Raw genomic sequence first — 26,887 nt, 5'->3', positions numbered from 1 at the left:
AGGCACCTGAGGGTAGAACAAGAAGCAATGGGTGGAAACTAATCTAGGAGAGAAGCAACTTAGAACTGAGCTGAGGAGCTGAGGAGAAACTTCCTGACAGTTAGAACAATTAATCAGTGGAACAGCTTGCCTCCAGAAGTTTTGAATGCCCCAACACTGGAAGTCTTTAAGAAGATGTTGGATAGCCATCTGTCTGAAACGGTATAGGGTTTTCTGCCTAGGCAGGGGGTTGGACTATAAGACCTCCAAGGTCCCTTCCAACTCTACTATTGTATTGTATTGTATTGTATTGTATTGTATAGAGTGCTCTGGAGGGCCCGTCCGCCTGCCCGAGCTCCTTACTGGTGTTTAAAGGCTTCTGTGCTTCTGCACAGGTGCATGGCGTGTACAGCACCTGCGCAATGCTCCGCGGAGCAGCTGGAGCATCGCAGAGGCGCTAAGACACATGCGCTTGCTAAGATGCATGCATGCACTGCACGCGTGTGCGCAAGCGCTGCACGCGTCCATGAGGACACCGTCGGCCCCGTTCCAACCGTACCGGTTGGAACAGGATTTGCAACCCGCCACTTCACTGGGTACTTCTAACCATGCTTGACTAAAGCACTTGAGTGCAATGTTTCTTCTCGGTACAACTGAGAAAAGGCAAATGAAAAAGATTTTGTTTTTTTAAAACTCTTAAAGTTAGTCTTTGCCTTTGACACTTTTATTAGACTAAGCTACATTTCTATCATGATTTCCAAGCTAAAGCCAAAATACCTGATCTTTGTCTTTTTTCTGAAATTGTAGTCACTTTATGGCAGTTCTTAAGCTACGCATCTCAGACTTACCTGCCAATAGGATAATGGCCGTGTTGGCTTAGAATGCTGAGGCTTTTGGTCCAAGGACATCTAGAGTGCCTAGGTTTGTGGACGGGTGATTTATAGTTATGTTTGTTTTTACCCCAGTGGGGATGTTACAGTGGGGTATAATATTACAATATAGAGCGTAACAATAAATAAACAGAATTTATTCTACCTTCAGATGGCTTTCATTATGAAATAATTCTGAACATTGAAATAAATAACAACTGCCGTGACAAACTTGTGTCTCATTTTGCCAGGAAAAAAATTAGTGACCACAATTTTATGCAGAAATAAATCATCAATCTAAAGACAGTGGGCTTGCTCAAAGAGTATGAGGCAGGGAAAGAGACGCATTGAGAAATAGATTTATTTATGTATCCTAGGTCAATTAGATAATCTAGGTCAGTTAGACTACTTCAATCCCTACCCAGTATAGGTAGTCCTTGATTTACGACCACAATCGAGCCCAAAATTTACGTTGTTAAGTGAGACATTGGTTAAGTGAGTTTTTGCCCTAGGTTATGACCTATCTTGCCTCAGTTGTCAAGTGAATCACCGCAGCTGATAAATTAGTAACCTGGTTTTTAAATTAATCTGGCTTCACCGTTGACTGTTGGGTGCAAAGGATGATCACAGGACATTGCAACGATTATAAATAGGAACCAGTTGCCAAGTTGGATTTTGATCACATGACCATGGGGATGCTGTACAGGTCGTAACTGTGAAAAACGGTCATCTATCACTTTTTTTTAGTGCTGTTGTAACTTTGAATGGTAAATGGTAAATGAACTGTTGTAAGTCGGAGACTACCTGTATGGATAAAACATTTCTGGCTGGTGATAGTAATAATTATAATGTATCACAATTAGAGAGTATTTGGCTGGCCAAGAATTCCATAGGCTAAACACTCCAAGAGCTACTTCCCTACCAGACTTTTGGTCTCAAAAATAAACCAAAAGGTTTTGTTTTTTTCATGGGAAAGTAGTTCTTGGAATGTAGCCTTTATTTCCAGCAAGGTTAGATCAACCTTTATTAACACATTCACTTTCCCAAAACTTTTAATAAGATAACTTGTGCTTCAGTAACTTAATTTCCTTCCTAACGTTCATGGAACAGGTTTTAAAAAGGACAAGAACATAATTTGATTTGGATGCCCTAGGTACATGTGTTGCTTGGCAGGTATTGATAAAAAAGATAGGACAATGAAGATGGATGAGTAATTTGAAAGAAATATTCAATTAAACTCTTTCCTTTCCAACAGTAATAACTTGAGAGGTAACTGAGTTAGACTCCCTGTGTTGTCATTTGATGACATTTTTTATGTGTTTTATCTATATTTTTTCCATCCAGTTCTGGTTTCAGGATCGATGGCCACTTGCCTTTAAGTCCACTGGTCGGAAGGGCACAAGTCAATGTAAGGCAATGTCTGTGAATGAAAATCTGATTTAAGTTCATGAAACAAATAGTTTAGGTATAAAATAATCCAAACTGACATGTTTATTCTTTCCAAATTTTTAACCCTTACCTTGGGATGCTCAGTCGATTCTCGTTCTATAATTTTCCAACACATTTCCTGGTGACTCTGCAGTGGTTCCAGTCTGAAGGCATATATTTTGGCCACATCCTCCACAGTAAGTCTAATACAGGTAGTCCTCAACTTACAACCATTCATTTAGTGACTGTTCAAAGTTACAACGTCACTGAAAAAGTGACTTATGACTGTGTCATGACCCCATCGGAGCCTGAGTCTGCAGAGGAGGATGAGCTGGAGCTGTGGCCAATGGAGGTCGAGGGGGCGGCCTTATTGACTTCAGAGGAATGTGGGGAGAAGCTGGACGAGGTAGGCCTGGGTCCCTTGGGCTTGGGATGGCTTGCCAGCAGGGAAGAACAGGAGCAGGATGACCAACAGAGGGGGGAAGAGAGGGCAGGCAGTGGGGATGAGGAGTGACAGAGCTCAGACAATGACCAAGAACTCCTCCCTCCCCTGATTCCCAAGCACAGAAAGTGGAGAGGAGGCAAGAACAATGCAGGCCGATCCAACGGGAGGAGAGCAAACCCGCCCCTCTTCAAAAGGCACACCTGGGAACTGAGACTTAAGGAGACAGTGTGGGGAAGGGCACTTGTCTGGAAGAAATGTTGAATTCATGGAGTTTTGTGTGCCGTTGCCGGTGTCTGGAGTTCTCTGGACTTCTTGGCTAGTTCCTTTGCTCCATGGAGCCAACAAGGCTCATTGCCTTGTTCCCTTGTCTCGCTGGACTTCTTGCCTGGAAGCCATTGTGCTAACAGCATTTTGCTTGATTACTTGCAGCCAGAGGCTGATGGAGGTGTGTGTGTGTGTGTGTGTGTGTGTGTGTGTGTGTGTGTGTTTTGCTTCGGGACTTGCCATAAATGTGAGAGCATTTGGGGGAAAGTTGTAGCAAAAATAGAATAGAATAGAATAGAAGAGAATTCTTTATTGGCCAAGTGTGATTGGACCAGGGGTGGGTTCCAGCTGCCGCTACTGCCGGTTTGCTCAGGGACGCTCCGCACGGACGCACTTGATGCACGCTGTGCAAGCATGCTCAGTGCAACAAAAATTGCTCTACACATGTGCAGAAGGCAAAAACAAGATGGTGGCGTGTACGGCGCTGCTGAGAAAACCAGTTCAGGGGAATTGCCACGACCCAGGTTCCAGCAACCTAGTCCACTTAGGCTTAGTTTTTAATTTTTATAAATTTGTACAGGGGTTTAAAGTTTAATTCGTTTTTAACTATTAATTTGGTACCTGTACACCGCCCCGAATCCCTTCGGGGAGAGGGGGCGGTCTAGAAATCAAATCAAATCAAATCAAATCAAATCAAATCACCAAGTTTGGCCAAACCGGGCTGAACAGGTAGGAAACCACCTTTGGCTTGGACACACAAGGAATTTGTCTTTGGTGCATATGCTCTCAGTGTACATAAAAAGACAAGATACATTTGTCAAGAATCATACAGCACTTAATGATACTCACAGGGTAAAAATAAGCTATCAGGAAACAATATCAATAGAAATTGTAAGGATACAGGCAGCAAAGTTACAGTCCTGCAGTCATAAGTGGGAGGAGATGGTTGATAGGAACGATGAGAAGACTAATAGTAATAGTAATGCAGCCATAGTGAATGGTTTGACACAGTGGTGGGTTCCTGCTGGATCGCACCGGATCGCGCGCACTCCCTTTCAGCGCTCCACCTGGCTTGCGCGCTCCCTTTCAGCGCTCCACCTGGCTCTCGCGCTCCCTTCCGGCGCTGAAACCGGAAGTACAGTCTTGCCCCGCCCCTGGCGAAGCAACGACGCCTGCCTGCGCTCCACCAGCTCGGCTGGGAACGGAGATGTTTCCTCAGCGGAGCGGAGCGCCTGAAAAGACTTTTCAGGCGCTCCGCTCCGCTGAGGAAACATCTCCGTTCCCAGCCGAGCTGGTGGAGCGCAGGCAGGCGTCGTTGCTTCGCCAGGGCCGGGCAAAACTGTACTTCCGGTTTCAGCGCCGGAAGGGAGCGCGAGAGCCAGGTGGAGCGCTGAAAGGGAGTGCGCAAGCCAGGTGGAGCGCTGAAAGGGAGCGCGCGCGATCCGGTGCGATCCGGGAGGAACCCACCACTGGTTTGACAGTGGTGAGGGAATTATTTGTTTAGCAGAGTGATGGCATTAAGGAAAAACAGCTGGTTGTTTTTATGCTTATGACCATTGTGGCAGTCCCATGGTCATGGGATCAAAATTCAGACACCTGGCAACTGACTCTTTATTTCATCCCCAACCCACCAGGGAGACAATCTAAATTTAACCATGATAAAGCTTTAAGGGCAGGACCACTTGAAAGCTTTGTTACAGAGACAGATTAGAGCTTGGCCTACATGTCAAATGATGCCAATATGTTTTTCCGCCAACTCAAGGACACATGAATTCATATTAATGCAACCATGGGAAAAATTTCTAAGAGTAACAAAATGGTCTGAAGGTTCTGCGGACCTGATGAAATCTTAGTTTACCTGAGTCTAAAATTTTATGTTTTAGAATGAGAGACAAGCACAGAAATACACACATCCACATGCAGGCATAGTGAAGAAGTGCCAATGAAACCATGTTAGACAAGTTTTTTCCTGGAAAGTCTCTTGGCTATCACTCTTCCATAGTCAATTATAACCTGGCATTGAGTTGGTTCCCCCTGCCTTAAAACATGACATCATTGATTGCGTTTCTTTATTTATAGCCAAGAAAGTTTCCCTTCATTTTGGCTTGTGTGCACGCATGCCTATAGATAATTTCTTAGATCTCTGACATCTTCTTTTCATGTTGCAGATTTACAACTTCTCAAAGTATTCTCCAGCCATTCCTTAGATCATCATCCATCCTGAAACTTTTGTTTTCTAGAGATGTCATTGTACCATATTTCCATCATATCCAATTGATTTCTTATGCTAGCTGAATGGTATCAGATTGGAGAAGGCTGTTATAAGTTATGCCAGTTGTTTTGTAGAGAGTTATTGTAGCATATTAATTCCAGTCTTGGGATGGAATCTATACAGCTAGTAAGATGCTGTAATCTGTTTTTTTAATGTTGTAGAAACTGATCTCTCCATTTAGTTATAATGAAGAGATTTAAGACTTGAATATGTTGATCGTTACATGCAGAGGTTCAAAAAAATTTCCTAATATTTACTAAGACAGAAAAGTGATTGTTTCAACATCAGTAGCAGGAATTTTCAACATATAAATTTCCAAATTTGCAATATGTTGCCTGATTTCAAATTCTGATCTCGTGAATTTGGGCTCAGAATAGCTCCCATTTTTCAAGTGGGCTTCTTAAAAGTTCTTGTACTTCTTTCAAAATTATTGTTTGAGGGAATAGAGAATGAAATAACTGGTTACAGGGAATTTTCACTAGAGAGAAGAGAAATTTTGTTATTACCTGCTAGGAACCCAGGTTGCATCCTTGCATTATCTATCTATCTATCTATCTATCTATCTATCTATCTATCTATCTATCTATCTATCTATCTATCTATCTATCATCTATCTATCATCTATCACCTATCTATCTATCTATCTATCTATCTATCTATCTATCTATCTATCTATCTATCTATCTATCTATCTATCTATCTATCTATCTATCTATCATCTATCTATCTACCAACCTACCTACCTGCCTACCACATATCTATCTATCTATCTATCTATCTATCTATCTATCTATCTATCTATCTATCATCTATCTACCTACCTACCTATCCATCCATCCATCCATCCATCCATCCATCCATCCATCCATAGAGACAGAGAGTCAGAGACAGGAGGACATGATGGCTCAGTGGTTAAAGATGCTGCACTTTGCTGAGCTTGTCACCTGCAAAGCTGACAGCCCGAGTTTCAGACCCAATTGCTATGCAACAGAGTGAGCTCCCTTTCCTGTCCCAGCTTCTGCCCACCTAGCAGTTTGAAAGCATGCAAATGCAAGTAGATTAATAGGTACCACTTTGATGGGAAGGTAACAGTGTGCTGTGCACCTTTGATGTATAGCCATGCTGGACACATGACCATGAAAAATATATTTGGATAACACTGGCTCCTTCAGTCAAGAAACGGAGATGAGCATTGTGCCCTAGAGTCGGACATGACTGGGCAGGAAAAAGTTTACCTTTTATATTGATAGAGAGCCAGTTTGGCCCAGGGATTAAGGCACCAGGTTAGTAACCAGAGGACTGTGAGTTCTAGAATTGCCAGGTGACTTTGAACTAGTCATTCTCTCTCAAACCAACTCACCTCATAAGGTTGTTATTATGGAGCAAATTGGAAGAGGAAGGAGTTTTATGTATGTACATCACAAAAATAATAAATGTGGGATAAAACATTTAAAATAATATTTTTTAAAAATATCAATAAAATGGGATCTCAGCTCCCCAAAGCCTATTGAGAACTGATTGAATCCTTGTGTGGAAATGTCTCACAAAAGCTTAAAAGCTGACACTTGCCCATCTCAAAAATTAATTATATAAATATTTCAATATTGCCAATTACCTGACCAGAACATTATCTGAACAGTAATCATCACACTGTGAAAAAGTCATAGTGTCAAGGGTTTAGCCAGAGGTTGCAAATAATCCCAGAACATCGCCCATATCCCCATAGACTCAGCATGGCTACTTTTTTTTAGATATACTATACGTCTTCTAATAGTTCTGGAATCAACTGCAGGTTTTGATGAGATGTCATGCTTATCAAAGAATGTGTTACTGTATAAATTAGGCAGCCACAAACCTGTTATTTCCTTATAAAAATAAAGCAACCACAGCTTTTAATCTCAAAATAAAATATTTTGTACTCCTGAATACAAGTATCATTTTCCAAACAACAACAACAACAACGAATACTTGGCTGTGAATGCAACCACATTTGTTGAACAGTGACAATGAAAGCCTCCAATGTTTTTCTGTTAGTCTTTCACTTGACATAAGAAGTCTCCTATGTGACTCACACTTGTGCAACATTAATGAAGTGGATTGGTGTAGATTATGGTGAATTTATTGGTGTCCATTCCACCCTCTTCAATACAAGTCAGAGAAATTCAGGGATAAAGTAGAAGGAGCCAAAACGTTTCCTGTAATTATGAACAAGAGCAGGTAAGGATTTTATTCACTTTTAGTATTGATGACATTCCGAATTCATTATCACGGCAGCCAAAAAGGCAGTGGTGGGATCCAGCCGGTTCACACCATTAACACACACTTACTTTTTGTACTAACCTTTATTTTATTTCTTTGGTCAATACAGATATTCAAATCTTCATTGGCGCTGAGTGTATATGTATCTTGTTCTAAACACTCCTGGAAAAGAATTGTTTTATTTTATATTTTATTTATTCTTAACCACCATGGCTACTGTTTTGCAGCAAGTCGGAATATATTTAAATAAGTATAAATAAAATAAATCGAATGATTATCTGAAGAGCTTAATATAATTAAAACACTGATTAAGATAGAATTTTGGCTCCTGTATTAAATAGCCTGGTTAATTGGCTCTGAATGAGCTGACTCTTGATTTAATTTTGGTGTCTTACATTCTATTTATTATTTCTCAGGAATCAAATGAACACTCTTCCTCACAGGAAGGTATTGTGACTTTTGATGTATAATTATTTGCTTTAATCCTAACCAGGAAGGTTTTATTTATTGTAAAATGATTTCTGTTATATATCTTAATTAAACACAATAGTGATATTAAGAAGATTTGTACTTTTTTTGGTTTTTCAAAAACCTCACTAAAATTGGCTCAGCCTCCAGCTTCAGAACTACCACAGAATTGCTTAAGAATCTTAGATTCTACAAAATCACCTAGGAAAATGAAGATATTTTTCTGCTTGGCTGCTATTCTATGCAGGCAAATTGCTGTCTATAGGAAGCCTGGTGTAACTGTGTTATTTGATGAATGCACAACTCAGTTTGTCAAGAGCAACATAGCAATTAAAAGCAATATTATAATATGTCCAGAAGAGAATGAAAACAATGCCTTTTCATTAACATGGAAAAACCCCAACAATGTATGAAAGTATGTATTCATGTCCCAAGAATATCAACCAGCAGGATCTAGCTAATCCTGCCATTTTCATTTATTCATCAGAAGAGAAAATAAAGGAACCAACAAAAATTGACATTCTTAATCTCAAATTCACCAAATGTAGAGTTTTGTTTTTTTCATAGTTTTGTTTCTTTGTTTATTTTCAATTGCTTGATCGGTATGTACTGTTTTCAGTATGTACTCTTTTCTGCACTCTGAGCCTGGAAATAGTGCAGAAAAGAGCAATAAAGATGATTAGGGGGCTGGAGACTAAAAGGTACGAAGAATGGTTGTAGGAATTGGGTTTGTCTAATCTAGTGAAAAGAAGGACTAGGGGTGACGTGATAGCAGTGTTCCAATATTTGAGGGGCTGCCAAAAAGAAGGGGTCAATTATTTCCAAAGCACCAGAAGGCAAGACAAGAAACAATGGATGGAAAGTAATCAAGAGAACTTTCTGGTTTTTCTTCGAAGATGTTTCACTGCTCAACTGAGAAGCTTCTTCAGCTCTGCTTCTTTTCGGATGAGACGCGAAACATCTTCAACGAAAAACCAGAAAGTCCAGTTGCCTCTTTAAAAAGCATCTTTGGGACAACCATGACCTGGATGACTGAGAATCTCCATAGATAAACAAGGAGAGAAGCAACCTAGAACTAAGGAAAAATTTTCTAATAGTGAGAACAAGTAATCAACAGAATGACTTACTTTTAGAAATTGTGGATGCTCCATCATTGGAGGCTTTTGGGAAGAGACTGGATAGCCACTTCTCTAGAATGGTATAGGGACTCCTGCTTGAACAGGGGTTGGACTAGAAGACCTCCAAGCTCCCTTCCAACCCTGTTATTATGTTGTTCTCTTACCTATAGGTCTGTTTCTTCTAAATATTGAAATATACACCTGCTTACAGGCAGAGATTGAGAAGAGGCATTTTGCTTGACCTGCATTTAAATAAATTGATTTATACCTCCTAATATGTCAATATCCCTTGAAATGTCAATTTCTCTGAATCTTACTATTTTAATTAGTGTGTGGTTTGAAATGCCTATGCTTGGACAAGTTAAATGAGAACTTTCTGTTTTTGTCTTACATGTCTTACATGTGCAAATGACGTGGACTAAATGAAATTAAACCAGATTAAATGTAGGTGGATTTGTTCGAAGATGGACACTGCTCCAGCAGTCTACTTCTAATTTGGATCAGTTTCTCAGGTTTTCATTTATATATATTTTGTAATTTATTTCCACACTATACATAAGCTATTTAAGAAGAAATCTGCACGTACAGTTTTAAAAATATATATCTAAATAGTAATAATAGTGGTTTTCTCACTATATTTCCACTCACGGAATGGGGTTTTTAACTTTAAGCTGAACTGCAAAACTTGAAGAAGAGCATAATATGGAAGATAGAGCTCTTCAAGGTTATATAACCATCTAGAAAAAGTGGATCAGGTCATTTGTTTTGAAAAATGGAGAAAAAAATTCTCAGTCCAGCTTTTCCCTTACCTATTACATAACATCCCTTGCTATTTTCTGGTGGTTCAAATATATGGAACACCTGTAGCTATGTTACAGCTTATTTTTGGTACACAACTTTCCATCATTAATGACCAGTTCCTGTGTGTATGCTCTGAATACTTGTGCTGGATTCTTCTCAGAAATGTCAGCGATAGAACTCGATCCCATTCGATTCTATTGTTGATGGAAATTTTAGAGCTACGTTCTTGCTCTATGAGTGCCAGAGTTGCTTCTGCAATCTCTGGCAGATGCTATTATAATCAGATTGTGAAAAGGGTACATATGATTTCTCAAACTGAACAGACCACTTTGGAGAAAAATCATATCATTATGTTATGGAAAAACATCTGGATCCTTTTTGGAAGTCTGGCACAGGAGAATTCTAAAACAAGCAATGCGGAGTAGTTAAATGAGGCCACCAAAGCCACTGATAGTGCAGGAACTGTCCCCCATCCACTGTTTTTTCTGAACAATTACAGAGAGGATAGAATATTGCCAGAAATGGCATGGTGCCATATGGGAGGCTGACAGATGTTCTTAACATCTGTTTGGTACCTTAATTTTTATCCTAATTAGCATAGGAACAGTTGTCTGGATTCTGAAAACAAATTGGATGGTTTCAGTTGTATTGTTTTAAATAGCTATGGTTAAAAAAAAAAAGAATAGATATCCTGAGGTAGGCAAGGAAGCACTGCATCCATCACGATGTTTCAAGCCTTGCGGCTTGATTGAAATTTCATCCATGCTGCCCATGCACAGAGGGGAAAACATCTGCCAAAGATGTTTCATAGCCCTCGTTTATGTCTTGACTGAGTAGGAATATATATGGGTACATGTGGAAGCCATATGCACTCTTGTACTATGCAGGTGTGCCTACATGGCTGAGACAGTAAAACCAATAATAATGTACCTGCAGGGTGGCTGAATTATATTTTGATTTATCACTCAGTGTAATTTTTTATACTGTGATGAGGCTGGATATTTAATGAAAAAAATTCATGCAAATTGAACAAGTATTCACATTTCTATTCAATAGCTTTTTAGGATATTATTATTAGATGCCCACCCAAAAGGGAAAGGTTGAAAGCAGCTAAAGAAATGAGAGCCGTGAGACAGTGCTGCTTATAAGACAGGCTTACGGGTGTGTGTGTGTATGTGTGTTGTGTTTGTCCTCACAGTGGAGAGAAATACAATTCCAACTGAATGTGTATTGTACTCTTATACTCAACAATTAATGAGTTCTTGAACATCAGCCACTTTCCTGATTAGAAGCTGATTTTTTCCCTAACAAAACCAAAGGGGAGGACAAGGGGGGAGGGAGGATTATGCATTATTTTCAGCTACCTCATATGCTTTCCCAAGCCTATTTTTTTATTTTTAATTAAAATCAATTGGAATATATATAAAAGAAATATATAAATATTATATATGTATAATATATAAAATATTATTTGTAGTCTACATGTTGCCAACTCTTCATTAAATAAAGCATCATATACCTTTAGAAGCAGGAAATGTAAAGCTATGTAATATTTACAACATATCATCTGGGAATCTCTCCTCTGCTATTTAGCACAGATGGACTGCTTTCTGAAGGGCACGTCTTCAAGGTACTGCATAGGACACATTGCTGGCAGGAGCAAGTATCTATTATTAAATGATGACATTAACAATATCCTGGAGATAGGGACGTCCAAAAGCTGTATCTGCAAACTGAATGGCAGCCTGCTTTTGTGTATGTGTTGAGATACAGAATGTTATTTAGATAAAGTTCTCCTGTGCAGCAATGTCAGCATTAGTCTTATTCCAACGTGTGTTGTTATCAGATGCATAAGTGCAGACATTGGAAAAATAATTTTTACTGCCATTTATTTGTTTGTTTGTTTGTTTTGTTTTTATTGGATTTATATGCCGCCCTTCTCCCAAAGGACTCAGGGCGGCGTGGAATTTGGGAATGGTTGCTCAGTGAAGCAGTTGCTACACAAGGATTACCTGTAGTAGATTCCTGTAGTGGAGGAGGATTTGATTAAATGATATTGAAGCCTTTTCTAACCTTTACACATTATAATTCAACATATCCTTCCTAGCAAGAGTGGGCTGCATAGATGAATGGATAGCATTCTGTTCAGAAGGATAGCAAGGTATATTGAAAGGTACCGAGAAAGAGCCAGGATGAACTCATTGCAGTTCACTGACACCGTCACCAAAGCTATCTCAGTACCATATCCCAGTCTAAGTCCCAATTGGGAAAGGCACAATAATCCATTGGTATTGGTATCTGTAGAGTAGTAGTTTCATTTGTTAGGCAGCAGTGATTGTTTTATCTATTATTGTGCAAGCATCTCTCTAGAACATGGTAGCTTCACGAGCTTCCAATTATTTAATTCTAACTGGAGATAAGACATCCAAAGGGAACTCCTTCCATGGCACATTTTCAGATTGTAAGTATAAGACCACAGAGAAGCTGCAAAACCATAAAGAAATGTGTAATGAAATACATGCATATACTAAATGCAAATTCCAAAATACCACCAACAAATCAAAGAGCAATAATAATACATCCCAAACAGAAATGCATTATAAAGAACATTTTTAGAAATGGAAAGGCTGTGGTACACCCTGTCTCACCGGTATTTAAATCTTTTCACCTAAAAAAGGAGCTCACTTAAGATGTTGAATTTCAGGATAGTCTGAGTGCATAGCCCTCTTATTTTTTGGACCAAATCTTGTTACCTTCTGTTTCTAGAAGGCTAATTCAAGTACTGCAAGCCTTTAAGGGCATTCAGAATTCAGAAGAACAGCAATGAAGCATCTATGATTATCAAGGAAAATTACCCTAAAATGACAGGTACCATAACTACTTGCAGTAAATATTCTGAGTTCACAGCAATAGAATCTTTGCTGTGAATCACAGCCATCTCTTAGAGTGTCTTTGTGAGTCAGAGGGTATAGTAGGTGGGGAATGTTTTGGCTGAAATAAAAGTTATTTCATTGCCAGACTAGAAATGTCAGCAGCGTATTACATTACTACTGACTGCCCTGTCCTTTCCTAATTCAACTTGTCCACTGATTCAACTCATCCACTAGAGTTGCTTAAATAGAAAGTAAAGCACAAATTTCTCAGAATAGATGTCTGGATGGATAATCTTTTTGTCTCTTCCCAAAATACTTAGCAGACTTCAAAAATCCTACCGTAAAAGTAATACCCTTCCTTCTTTCCTTCCTACCTGCTTATTGTGCCTCCTTTGGCTGCAAAGGTAAGACTACAGTCACCTTTGTAAACCCACGTACCTTCTCAGCAACCCCAGGGACAGACAGCAGCAAAAAGAGAATAGTAATAATTAAAGTCTGAAGCCTATTTGGAGGGGAGGCAGGTTCAGTTCTTTATTTTCCTTCCTATAGTTCTCCCAGGTTCCCTGTGATTTAAACTGGCTAATGTAATACTTTTTCTTGCAACCTTTTTTTTTTTTACAATGATCTGGAATTTAAATACTGTTTCTTGCCTCCTCGTTCTTGTTTATAGTGTGTGTTTATGCCACACACATGATACAAACACACACAAATGCACACTATAAACATTTTGTAATGCCCACTGAGTTGGCATCTATGGAGGATGCAGCTGTCTTAAAGGTTATAAAGCTAACACCATAAAGTTGAGCTGATGAAAAGTATTCCACCCATGATTGGTGTTACCTTTCAGTGAGTTACAGTATAAGGCAGGGACCATATAAGGAAGGAGGCAAGCTCAGTTAACCCCATTGGACACAGTAACACATTGGATGGGGGTCATAATTGCTAGGATGATGCTGATGGAGAACTTCTTACGTGGGAGAGAAACAGAGATAGTCTCCTACTTTCTTTTCAGTGTCTGTTTGAAGGTGTCAAACTGCAGCTTAGGTGAGATGATTTCACCCCTGTTCTCAGAGATCTGTCTAACAGTCCCTTTGTGTAGAATCTCTGTATGGAGTGGTTGTGAGCTATCCTAGTCCTCTTCTTGCTCCGAGGTGGAATTCTGAGGAACTGATCCGTTCCCCAGCTAATCTTTCTATTGGCTCCTTTTTCTTTGGAACTGTCTTCAGTCTGCCCAATGCTTCCTCAGAAGTTCAGGGAATCTCTTACTCTCTCAGATACCTCCATATTTAACAATTTAGAGTATGAAAGTTCTCACAACAATTTCATGCAGGCAAATGTTGACTCTAGTCCCAATACCCAGCTGTTCACCCATACAACCAGTTAGCTATCCTACAGTCCCAGACAGTGAGTTGGTTAGAAGATATGTATTCATGGCATAGTTCTTCCAGGAACTGAATGAATAGCAAGAATAAAATAGTGATAATAAATAATATCAACAAGTAATTATTCTGCTGAACTGTAATCTGATATTCTGTCCAATGCCAAGCCCTGGCATGTCTCTTATGGGTTCTTTTTTGGATGAGGAAGAGATCTCAGGGAATAAAAATGAGAAACCTGGACAGGCTGGTCAGAGACTGGAGGCTGAAGCAGGACCAGTCCTGGTGACATTTTTGATTCTGCAGTTCTACTCTCTAATCTACCTACCTTCCCAGTGCTGTGAGAATATCTGCTGCTGTCATCACAACAGAAGAACAGAGGAGTGAACAGCAAAGCATGTTAGGTTGCCTGTTAAGATCCCTGGAGTAAAGATTGCCCTTGTCAGAACTATGAGGACTATCAGCTGATCTTGAGAAGGGCCAACAGATGGCAAACTATAAGAAAATACCAGCATCAGAGACAGTTGCTGGACATAAATTCATCAAAGTCTGTTCTGCTTTCCTAAAATCAGAGCTTTGATCGTAAACTGCTCCCTGGGATTTACTGACCTTCATCTTTACTAGCTTGTCATATAGTATTTTTTTTTTGCTTGAACATCTCTTTGCTTCTAGCTTTTCAGTTGAGCTGAGACACTGGTTATCTAAATCTTCTTTTTTCTCTTTCAGTTCCTACAGTTTCATGGTGCTACAGAATCCACAACCATCTTCAGTAGCACGCAAATACAATTTAAAATAAGTGCTTCATATTTGGATTGCACATCTGTTACTGTTAAAATGATGTGATGGGAAAAGAAAGAAAAATGGATAAAAGAAAAATTAAAAAGGGATTTGTCTATATATTTGAGTGAACACAACAAAGGCAATATAAAATGATTCCTTTTTACAGTTATACTTTTGAGCTAAAGAAGGAAAATAGAAATATATAATCACAGGAATGCACAGGTACATGCAAGAAATGTAGTTTTGAATCTCTAGAAAGAAACAGAAACTTTATTGCAGCGATTGACTAATAAAAAGTTCAATCAATAAAATGAGCAACACAAAACTATCCCCTTACAACCATTAGCAACCATTTGTGGGCAAAGCTTATACATACTTTTGTACTTTTAGAGCAATACATTTACCTTGATTATTTAACTGCAAATAAAAGTTACTAGAGTGCCCCAGAAAGAGGGATAATCAATTGGTGAATGTCCCTGTAGAACTTGTCACTGCGTTAATTGGTTTGTCAACTTGAGCTTATATTCTGAGTTATACTGTAGAAATGTTTTCTTATCTGACAATGATTAATGCGCATGTCTCATAATACGTCACACATTCTTTACTTTCTTTCTGATCTTCCATTTGCCTGCCGAAGGAGGTGGGCGACATAGCTCTGCCAAAATGTAAGATTTAGATAGTAAGATTTGTATTATTTCATTTTATTTTATTTCATATTAAAGTTGTTCATTAGAATATGTTCTCGGGTTTTATTTTCTGCTTATTCGGAGATAGGCTTCTTGGAAGGCCGGCGATTCACATCTCATTAATTAAAGGGGGGGAACTCTCCCTCCTTCACAAACTGGCAATACAGAAGAACATGGGCTGTGGTTTCTGTGGCACCCATACACAGGGGCAATAATAAAATTCATATACGTTTTCCTTGTATTTCCCTTTTGAGACAGCTGCAAACTAAAGATAAGGCTCTCCTAAATTTGAAAGCTGCTTTAGATACTAGAGTTTGATTACGTGCAATTATGCTATGAAAGATTTAGAAATAGACACATTTGAACCCATGGTTAAGGAAAGCTTTTTCTCTCTCTCTAGGTTGAATAAGCAGGCATGGATGTTTTCTTTCTGCAGAGGTCTTTAAAATAAAAAGGAGAAGGACAGTGCCACTTCAGATTATATTTAGCAAATCCTCACAAAGAAATAGCACCAGTGCCATTTAAATGTCTTTTCTGATTGCTTGCTCAGCTTAGACTTGACTTTTCCCTGATACAAATATGGAAAGCAATTGTCTAGGAAAAGTTTCATGCTTACATTTTCACTCAGCATGTTGGTTTAACTATATATTTTCCACTTTGCTTTAATCCATCCTTCTACTTTGGAATCTTGTTTCTGTCACTCTGCTGTCTGAAACAATGTTCAGGCGAAGGGCCTTGACATCAAGAATTTCTCAGTGCACCTTATTTTTAACCTGAGTTCTTTAGACTCGATTCTCAACTTCATCCTAGATCAGTTTAAGTTCTTCCTTAAATTTCTTTTGGGGGACTTACAGAGGTTAATATTTTAGGAGAGACATGTCTTTCTATGATTCCTAACTCCCAATTTACAGCTTATTTAGGCCACCAAGAGTGAACTGAAAGTCTGTTGCTGGAAAACTGTTCAGATATGACCATGAAATCTTCAGGAACTGAGATCAACTCAAAATCTTATGCAGCTACCCCTTCCACCTCTTCTTGTTTTTCAGAGTCTACTACAGGTAGCCCACAACCTACAATCTTTTTTTAGAGACCATTCGAAGAAACAATAGCACTGAAGAAAGTAACTTATGACCATTTTCCCACACTTACGACCATTAGAGCACCCTTATGGTTGCATGGTCAAATTCAAAGGCTTGGCAAATGGCATCAAATGTATGATGGTTGCAGTGTCCCAGGTTTATGCAACTTTCTGACAAGCAAAGTCAACGTGGAAGTCAGATTCACCTCAAAACCATGTTACTAACTTAATTGCAGTGATTCACTTAACAACTGTGGCAAGAAAAGTCATAATATGGGGCAAAACTCATTTGGCAAGTATCTCGCTTAGCAACAGAAAAATTGAGCTCAGTTGTAGTCATAAATTGGGGACTACCTGTAATTGGTTTTGGTCTAGATCAAGTGTATTCCCTGTTGCTCTTGCTTCTTGTGTCTGTCCACAATCAGTTTATGTTTGAGAAGAAAGTTTTTAGCTTTTCCTTTGGAATTCATTCTGAACCTTCTTTCTTAATATGTGAAGATCACCCTTACATTTTCTCCCAATGAAATGGGATCCTTCTCTTTTTTAGAATATGCTACTCATGATCCTTGTGTCTTATATTACCTCTACCTCTACAATAATCTTGATAAAGCTCCAAACCTCTTTGAGGATATGTTATTTGCTACCAGGCTTGGTTCATGAGATCTGGATTCCTATCATTGTAAACTTTTGGCCTGGGAGAAAATCTATAACTCTTGTAAGCGGAAAAGATAAGATTGATATAGGCATGATTATTTTGGGCAGTCATTATGCCTTCCCATTCCTATACTCCCTTTGATTCTAGGACAACTGAGAGCATTTTATCTCTGAACTGCAGCTGGTGACAATGGAATTATTTCAGTGGCAGCGGGTAACCTGACCACATTTTAGGCAGTCAGATTTTCTACTGTGACTGTGTGTGACTATGCTCAGTAGTTCCAAACCCCAAGACGCTTGTGATTTCTACCAAGCCAAACCAGATGCCTTCTTCAGAGTGATGCATATCGTATGACAGGACTGGAGTTAAACACAAATTGCGATAGAATTACCTCTCTGCAAAAGAAAAAGAATGCCAGCCAGCCTTAGTTGGCAAGTAATGTCTTTTTACTCACATGATGCTCATTTGATAGAACAGATTTCTGGTAGAATAGTAAAATAAATTTATATTTGAAACACCATAAAAGTTAGACAATAAGATACCAATTATTGCTAAGATAAGATCCTACTAGAAGACCTCCAAGGTCTCTTCTGACTCTGTTATTCAATAATCAAAAGATCTGCTTCTTTATTTTTCTCTTAAATATTCTGCTGTTCTTGGCCCACTTCTTTTTTTCTGCTCACATGTGTCAGCAGAAATTACTGGTAACTCCTCAAATTGGATGCTTTGTTATTTATTTATTTGGTGTATGGTGATGTTACACTAGCCGGGAGACTACAATGCTAATTCAGAGTAGTCATTTGGCTTCTTAAGACTTCTTGGACTAAATGACCCAGAAGGTCCCATCCAATTCTGGTATTCTATGTTCAATGGAACAGCTTGCCTTTGGAAGTTGTGGGAGATTCATCACTGGAAGCTTTCAAAGAGAGACTGGACTTCCATCTGTCAGAAATGGTGTAGGGTCTCCCGCTTGGGTGAGTGGGTGGTCTTATTAGTTGACTTAACTAATAAGTTGAGTAGTTTGGAGAACCGGCAAATACCACCTCTGGCTGGGTTGGGAATGGGGATTTTGCAGTATCCTTCCCCTGCCACGCCCACCAAGCCACGCCCACAGAACCCGTAGTAAAAAAAAATTGAATTTCACCCCTGCTTCTAGCCTATGGTCAGTTCATGCTCACATGCTTTTCAAGCTGCACCACAGGTGGTGAGCTAGCTCTGCACCAGAAGGAAAGAAGAATGGCATGCTACAGCATCAGCTCTTTCCCTTCACTGAAGCCTCCTTGCAAATGGGAATTTCATCTGGGAGGGCCCAGCATGTGTCCACCCACCCCTGTGCTGTGCTTTCCATTTATAACTAACTTTATGGCTGCCCTGCCCATGCTGCCCAGCTGACTTCTGTGCTGCACCTGCTGTACTCACCGGAGCTGCCCGAGTTGATTAGCTGCTTGTTTGAAGCCCTGTTTCAGCCCCGAAGAAGCATGTGCTCACAACCAGCCAACTGGTTGTTAAAGTAAATGCAGCCCACCTCTGAGTGGTACTATTTATCTACTTCCAGAAAGCATGCTTTCGAGTGGCTAGCTAGACGGAAGCTGAGGCAAGCTCACCTTACCCCAGTGCTTCTCAATTATTTTCTGTCATGCCCCCCCTAGGAAGAAGAAAACATTTCGCGCCCCCCGCGCGACTGTAAATAGTATCATTTGTCTATAAAATTGTTATAAGTACACCTCTGCATAACACTGTATCCTTATTAACGTATAAGAGAATAAAAAAAGAAAGAAATGTGGATCAATTTACAACAAAGAATAGCTTTATTAACTGTAGCAGAAAAGATTTAAAGGAACACAATATTAAAAAAAACTTTAACCTGCAAAACAAAAATATATAAAATAATTTGAGCTGAGCCCCCCTTTACAGAGCCTCGCGCCCCCCCAGGGGGGCCCGCCCCACTATTTGAGAAGCACTGCCTTACCCTAACCTTACCACATGATGTTAGCAGAGGTGGGTTGCTAATCTTTTTACTACCGGTTTGTGTGCACTCCCATGTGCACTCGCAGGCATGCGTGACGCTTCTGCGCATGGGCAGAGGCATCCGGGTGGGTGGGCGGAGCTTCCCGCCACCACTACTACCAGTTCGGCTGATCCTGCCTGAACCGGCAGCTACGTTACTGCACCTTGGGTGCTTTGTATCTAGGTTAGAGAAACAAGTTCAAATGCACTCATGGATTCCTAGTGACACTGAATGCACGTGCATGTGAAGCCAGAATTCCCCCGTTCTGTAAGCGAGCCTATTCAAAACCTTTGTGAGAATAGATTGGCAGAGCCCACCTTGGGCAGGATTCTTGCAAACTGATGGATATTAATATTGATATTTGCAGCCCCAGCATAAAGAAAGAGCAAGGAGGGCACGCAATACAGCCACACAGAAATGGCATGATTGGAATCTTTAGTTTCCTCTCCCTTAAGCTGGGCCAGGTTTAACCAATTCATGTGTCTCCTTTGCTAATTTGTGACTGTGGAGCAGCCAAACCAAAATATACTTGAGGTAGGGGGAGAAAAGAAATGTTATGAAATCAAAGATCACAGGACTGCAAGCACTTTAGAGACTCAAACATGCCACACACAAGCTCTGGGCCTGTGGTCAGTCGAAAAAACCAGTGTTTAAAATTCCACAATAGCCCTGGTATTTAATCCTCTACTGCAAATTCCCCACACCCTAGTCCTATACCAGCACTGCTACTGTGGTGGCACAACCCAAGCCTTTAAGCCCTTTTGAAGTATGCAAGGGTCCCTGTTTCTCAGCAGGAGGCTGGAAAACTATGTCAGCAATGCCAAAAATGCCCCTGCGATTACTGTACCTTTCTGCGCAGAAACCATGAGAGCAACCAATTAATGCCTTCTAATCTGTCTAATAAATAAAGCCAGCTCTTTGCGGACGCATCGTCTCAGCTGCCTGCGTAGAGAGTGATGGTAGAACACATCTTGATCTGCAGCACAGGGGTGGATATTGCAATGTCTTTGCATCGGTTACCATGGATGGACACATTTTCTTTCTCCAATGGACCATGTGACTTGTTAAACAGACCCATGATATGATAATCTCTGGCTCATTCATTATGTAATTGACAACAAATCTTCATAAGGTTGTTTAAATCTATGATGATTTTTAGTATATGTACATCAGAGGTGGGTTGCTAATTTTTTTTACTACCGATGCGCTCCTGCGTGTGCTTGCATGCACGCATGATGCTTCTGCACATGTGAAGAAGTGTCCAGGCGGATGGGCGGAGTCTCCTGCCACTGCTCCTACTGCTTTGGCTGATCGAGGCTGAACCTGCAGCAACCCACTTCTGATGTACATGGGTGGAAGAAATAACTATGTTTGGACAGCCACCTCTGATCTGTTTCAGGACTTAATGAGGATGGGAACATATATAGAAAATAAATGGAGGTGAGCCAATTGTGGATTGGGGTGTCTTGTACTGAATCACTGGCAAAAGAACAGTTTCATCAGTCCTAACTTATTTACTAATATTTCTGCAGATATTATTATTATTATTATTATTATTATTATTATTATTATTATTATTATTATTATTATTATTATCATCATCATCATCATCATCATCATCATCATCCTCATCCTCATCATCAACAGAATTGTATCACAGTGGCCAGTTGTTTCACCGGATTTGGCATTAATTACTAGTCGGGCCCCACCCAGGGGCCTAGGATGCCGTAACTACTACTACTACTACTACTACTACTACTACTACTACTACTACTACTACTACTACTTCTTCTTCTTCTTCTTCTTCTTCTTCTTCTTCTTATTATTATTATTATTATTATTATTATTATTATTATTATTATTATTATTATTATGTTAATCTTTGGTGAGATTCACAGCCTTTGGGGCTGGTTGGTAGCCTAACAGCTCGAGTCCTAACCAAGGACCTAGGAACTGCCTTCATGCAGTTTGTGGCTAAGGCTTGTTCTTCAGCTGCCAAAATAAAGCCTTCTGTTTCTTTTTTGAATACTCCTGATCTTAATCAGTTCCAAGTTTTATTTTTTGGTCAGTTTGCCTTCAATATTTTTCAAGTATTGGCCATGCATAGCTTTGCTTTTCCAATTTTCAGCTCGCTTCTCGATTACTTCTTTCTTATATTCAGCTTTTAAGTTAGTTGTCTTCAAAAGGCCTCCTTTATTTACTTCCTTAATCATTGGTTCTTCACTTTTCTGGATGTAATCATTCAAGCTGTGTCTTTCTTCTTCCATAGTCTGCTTTACTTGTAGGAGTCCTCGACCACCCTCTGCTCTTGTTAAATACAATCGGTCAACATCACTTTTAGGGTCCAAAGCGTGATTCATTGTCATAAGCTTCCTTGTTTTTCTGTCCAAATTGTCCAACTCCATCTGGGTCCAGTCAATTATTCCTGCAGAGTATCGAATTATAGGTATAGCCCAGATATTTATGGCTTTTATGATGTTTCCTCCACTCAGTTTGGACTTTAATATCTTGCGAATTCATCGAATGTACTTGGCTGAGGTTAATTCCTTGACTTTATTATGCATTAAGTCAGAGGCCTCTAAAATCCCCAAGTACTTGTAGCCTTCTTCTGGTTTTACTGCCTTTATCATTTCTTCATTCTCAAGTTGTATTCCCTCATCTTCTAGGACCTTGCCTGCCTTGGTTGCCATTGTTGCACATTTGTCAATTCCAAACTGCATACCAATGTCTTGGCTAAATTCTTTTGTGCTTTCAATTAATAAATGAAGTTCAGCTTTTGTTTTACCAAACAGCTTCAAATCATCCATGTACACCAAGTGTGAAATTTTCAGTCCTTTCTTTGCAAGTTCTTATCCACAGTTCACCTGCTTCAAAATGGTTGTCAGTGGTAGCATTGAGAGTATAAAAAGTAGGGGTGAGAGGGAATCACCCTGGAAAATGCCTCATTTAATTTCAACTTCACCCAATTCTTCTCCATTAGCCATAAGCTTCGTTTTATACAATACAATACAATACAATAGTAGAGTTGGAAGGAACCTTGGAGGTCTTCTAGTCCAACCCCCTGCCTAGGCAGGAAACCCTATACCGTTTCAGACAAATAGCTATCCAACATCTTCTTAAAGACTTCCAGTGTTGGGGCATTCACAACTTCTGGAGGCAAGCTGTTCCACTGATTAATTGTTCTCACTGTCAGGAAATTCCTCCTCAGTTCTAAATTGCTTCTCTCCTTGATTAGTTTCCACCCATTGCTTCTTGTTCTACCCTCAGGTGCTTTGGAGAATAGTTTGACTCCCTCTTCTTTGTGGCAACCTCTGAGATATTGGAATAATGCTATCATGTCTCCCCTAGTCCTTCTTTCTCTTAAGCTAAACATACCCAGTTCCTGCAACCGTTCTTCATATGTTTTAGACTCCAGGCCCCTAATCATCTTTGTTGCTCTTCTCTGCACTCTTTCTAGAGTCTCCACATCTTTTTTACATCGTAGCGACCAGAACTGAATGCAGTATTCCAAGTGTGGCCTTACCAAGGCATTATAAAGTGGTATTAACACTTCACGTGATCTTGATTCTATCCCTCTGTTGATGCAGCCTAGAACTGTGTTGGCTTTTTTGGCAGCTGCTGCACACTGCTGGCTCATATTTAAATGGTTGTCCACTAGGACTCCAAGTTTTCTAGAGGTTCATTGAAGTTTCCATGAATTTTTGTATGTTGCTGCTGATGCCAAAGATTTTCATGCATTTCTTGATCCAGCTGTGGGGAACTGAATCAAATGCTTTCTTATCGTCTATCCAAGCCATGAACAGCTTGGTTCGTCTTTTCTATGAATTCTTTAGAATTAGCTTGTCAATCAACAGTTGGTCCTTTGTTCCTCTTGAATTTTTGCAGCATCCTTTCTGTTGTACAGGAAGCAAGCCATTTCTTTCCAAATATCCGTAAATTTGGTTTGCAATGATACCAGTAAAGAGCTTGTATGTTGTTGGAAAACAGGTGATTGGCCTATAGTTTCCAGGGTCCTTTCCTTTTTCTTTATCTTTTCGGATCAAAAATGTCCTTCCAGTTGTCATCCATTCAACATTTCCAGGTGTTTTTAAGATCTGGTTCATTTGTGCTGCCAATCTTCCGTGCATCTGGATGGATGGCAACCGACTAAAACTCAACCCTTCCAAGACGGAGTGGCTGTGGCTACCGGCCTCCCGGTTCAACCAGTTGCTTCCATCTCTGGCCATTGGGGGCGAGCAACTGGCCCCCATGGAACGGGTGCGCAATTTGGGCATCCTCCTGGATGCCCGGCTGTCCATGGATGACCATGTAACAGCCGTGGCAAGGGGGGCGTTCCATCAGGTTCGCCTGATGCGCCAATTGCGCCCCTTATTGGACCGGGATGCCCTACGCACAGTCACCCATGCGCTGGTGACGTCTCGCCTGGACTACTGCAATGCTCTCTACATGGGGCTTCCCTTGAGATGCACTCGGAGACTGCAGTTGGTCCAGAACGCGGCCGCGCGGGTGATTATGGGGAGGACTAGATACTCCCCTGTAACACCTCTCCTGCGCGAGCTGCACTGGCTTCCTGTAATCTACCGAGTGCGTTTCAAGGTTTTGATTATGATCTTTAAAGCGCTTCATGGCACAGGACCTAGTTACATGCAGGATCGCATCCTGCCCCATACATCCCTACGACCAATCCGCTCACACAGAGAGGGACTTCTTCGGGTGCCGTCCGCTAAACAGTGTCGGGGGGCGACACCCAGGAGCAGAGCCTTCTCTGTGATGGGCCCAGCCCTGTGGAATGACCTCCCCCGTGACATCAGGATTACTTCCGATCTCCACTCCTTCCGTGTACAGCTGAAGACCCACCTCTTTCAATTATCTGGCCTGGCTCAACCGTAAATTTTTTTCTTATTCCTCCTAACAGTCCTTTTAAATTTTTAAATTGTGTTATTACTAATAGGGTATTTTAATGGTGATTTTTAACTGTCTAAATGTGATGTAAATTGTTACCTCCTCCGTGCATGTATGTCTTTGTATATGTGCGTATTTGGATGTTTATGTGTTTGCACATATGTTTTATGTTTTATATGTTTTATTGTACGCCGCCCCGAGTCCTGTCTGGAGAGGGAGTGGCTAATAAATTCAAATTTTTATAAATTTATTATTACTTCTAAGTGCTTTTAGCCAGAAGCCATGTAGCTTATCTGGTCCAGGTGCACTCCAATTCTTCACTTTTCTTGACTGCCTTTGCACCATTTCTTTTGTTATTTTCATATCTTCCATTTTATGCACTTTAATAGAATCCTCAACCTGCTTGATCCATTTTGCATTTCTGTTGTGCTTCTTGTTGTTTTCCCACAAATTTTTCCAGAATTTCAGAGCTTTCTCTTTATCAGGCTTTTCATTTGTTGTTAGTACATCTCCACTTTCTAAACTCTTATAAAACGGGTGCTGATTTGCTCTGAACTGTGAGTTTTCCTTGAACTGAGTTACTCTATTTTCATACCGTTTAATCTTTTCAGCAAGGGCAACAACCCTCTGCTTCAGCTCTTCAATTACTACCACAATCTCCTTATTCTCCAAATCGTATCTTGCTTCCAGGCTGCTTTTGAGCTGCTTGTTCTTTAGTTGACCTTGCCTTAGGTTCTCCAAGTTGCTCAAGTCTCCACGAAATTTTTTGATTTTCGTTTCCAACCGAATTTTCCACTTAGGCTTCCCCTTCTTGCCTCTTTGGTTCCTTTCTATTTTCAAACCCAATTCTTTGGTGGTTATGAAGGCTGCTGCATATATCAGCTGGTTTATTTCAGCTAATGTAGTGGTTTGAATGGTTTGCACAGCCTCATTGACCTTTTTTAGTACATTTCTCAATTCTTTCCGGTTCACTTGGTACAGCTTTGGAAAACGTGTTCTTTCAGCATCTTCCATTTGATGCTTTATTTTCTCAGCTAATTGAGCACTATCTGTTGGCCCACCATAGAGAGCACTCCTAGAGGGGCTGATGCTGGAACACTTGGCAGCCGAGTTTTGGAGTTTGGAAGTTATGCTTGGAGTATGGCGCTGCCGGAGGCCAGCAGCAGTCTCCTGAGAGAGCTGCGCAAGGGTTTGGTGAGGCTGGGAGGCATGCTTGCTGGGGGCGGAACAGGTGCTCGTGCAATCCCCTTCTCCAGTCAGGCAGGGCTCCCTGCACTGACTTAGGGGGTATCCCGAATGTGCCAAGCTGTGGGAGCTAGGGGGCAGGCAGAGCACCATGTGGCTTGATGCCTTAGTGATACCCCCTAGGTTAGTGAATGGCACTCTGCCCAGCTGGAGAGGGGAGTTTTCGGGTGGTTGCTCATGAGCTTGGTTACCTCATGGCTGCTTCGCCCCTGAGGCTGTGCCCAGCTCTTTGGGAGTCCACTCGCAAGGGAGCAGCCACCCAGCAATCCCAAAACAATAAGCCCTCCCTGATAATAAGCCCAAGGCCATATTTTGTGGGGCAAAAGAAAATAAGACCCTGTCGTATTTTCGGGGAAACACAGTAGTGGCGAATGGTCTCAATGTTGTAATTCTTGAGCATTGCTGAAACACTGTTGAGATTTTCTTTTCTTTTTCTCTATGCTTTACTGTTTAATATTATTTTTTCTTACTCTGCTTTGTGGATGCCGTTGACAGACTATTAGTCCTACACTGGCATTTGGAAGTCGAGAATCCGTTGCTTATGGTTATCTTAGTTTATGATGTTCAGACGGTTGATCAATGATTGCATGGATGATTCGGGGCTTATAAATTTTGAGTCTCAGAATCTATGTTCTGATGTTCATAGATTTTCTGTTTGACATTAAAGTCTCAACTTGATTATTTACAGCTACAATTTGCAAGGCTTTCTATGGAATCAGGCTTTGTTTGTTTGTGTGTGTGTGTGTTTGTGTGTGTGCGAGAGAGAGACAGAGACAGGGAGACAGAATATTCCTTCCTCATTCACTGACCCTGCAACATTTAACTATTGATTTTGAAATGTTTCTGGTACAGTTTTAAAAACCAGAGACATAAAACTTCATAATATTAATAAATAAATTCACTGCCATGTGAGAAGACATCCGGTTAGGCAAAGGGGCATTTTCTTTCCCTTTTATTCCTTATAACTTCCCCTGCCTCCCTTCTCTACTTTGGAAGGGAAGAGGCTGTAGGAAAAGGGAGATTCATGCATCTTTTTGTCTTCTGATAAAAGTTTCTGGATAGAATCAGGGGTGGGCTTCCAACATTTCAGCAGTGGGTTCTCTGCCTGGTTGCTGGGTGGGCATGGCCATGGTGGACGTGGCCTAGTGGACCTCCTGCATCATGGCGGCAGCGAAGGGGGATGTTTCTCCTTCCCCAGGCTCTGGAGGCTTTCCTCAAGCCTCTGGGAGGGCAGCTTCCACCAGGCTCCAAAGGCCCTCCAGAGCTTCCAGGAGGCTTGTTCTTCCACCTCCCCAAGCCTCCGCATGGGCCCTGCATTTACCTCTCATCCAAAATGGGCTGCGTGGAGACTCCTGGGAGGGGAGGGGTGGGCCAGTCAGGG

Source organism: Natrix helvetica (assembly GCF_964273705.1).
Source record: "Natrix helvetica genome assembly, chromosome: 2".
In the NCBI taxonomy this organism is placed as follows: Eukaryota; Metazoa; Chordata; class Lepidosauria; order Squamata; family Natricidae; genus Natrix; species Natrix helvetica.
The sequence above is the reverse complement of the archived record's forward strand: the minus strand, read 5'-3'. Positions refer to the sequence as shown.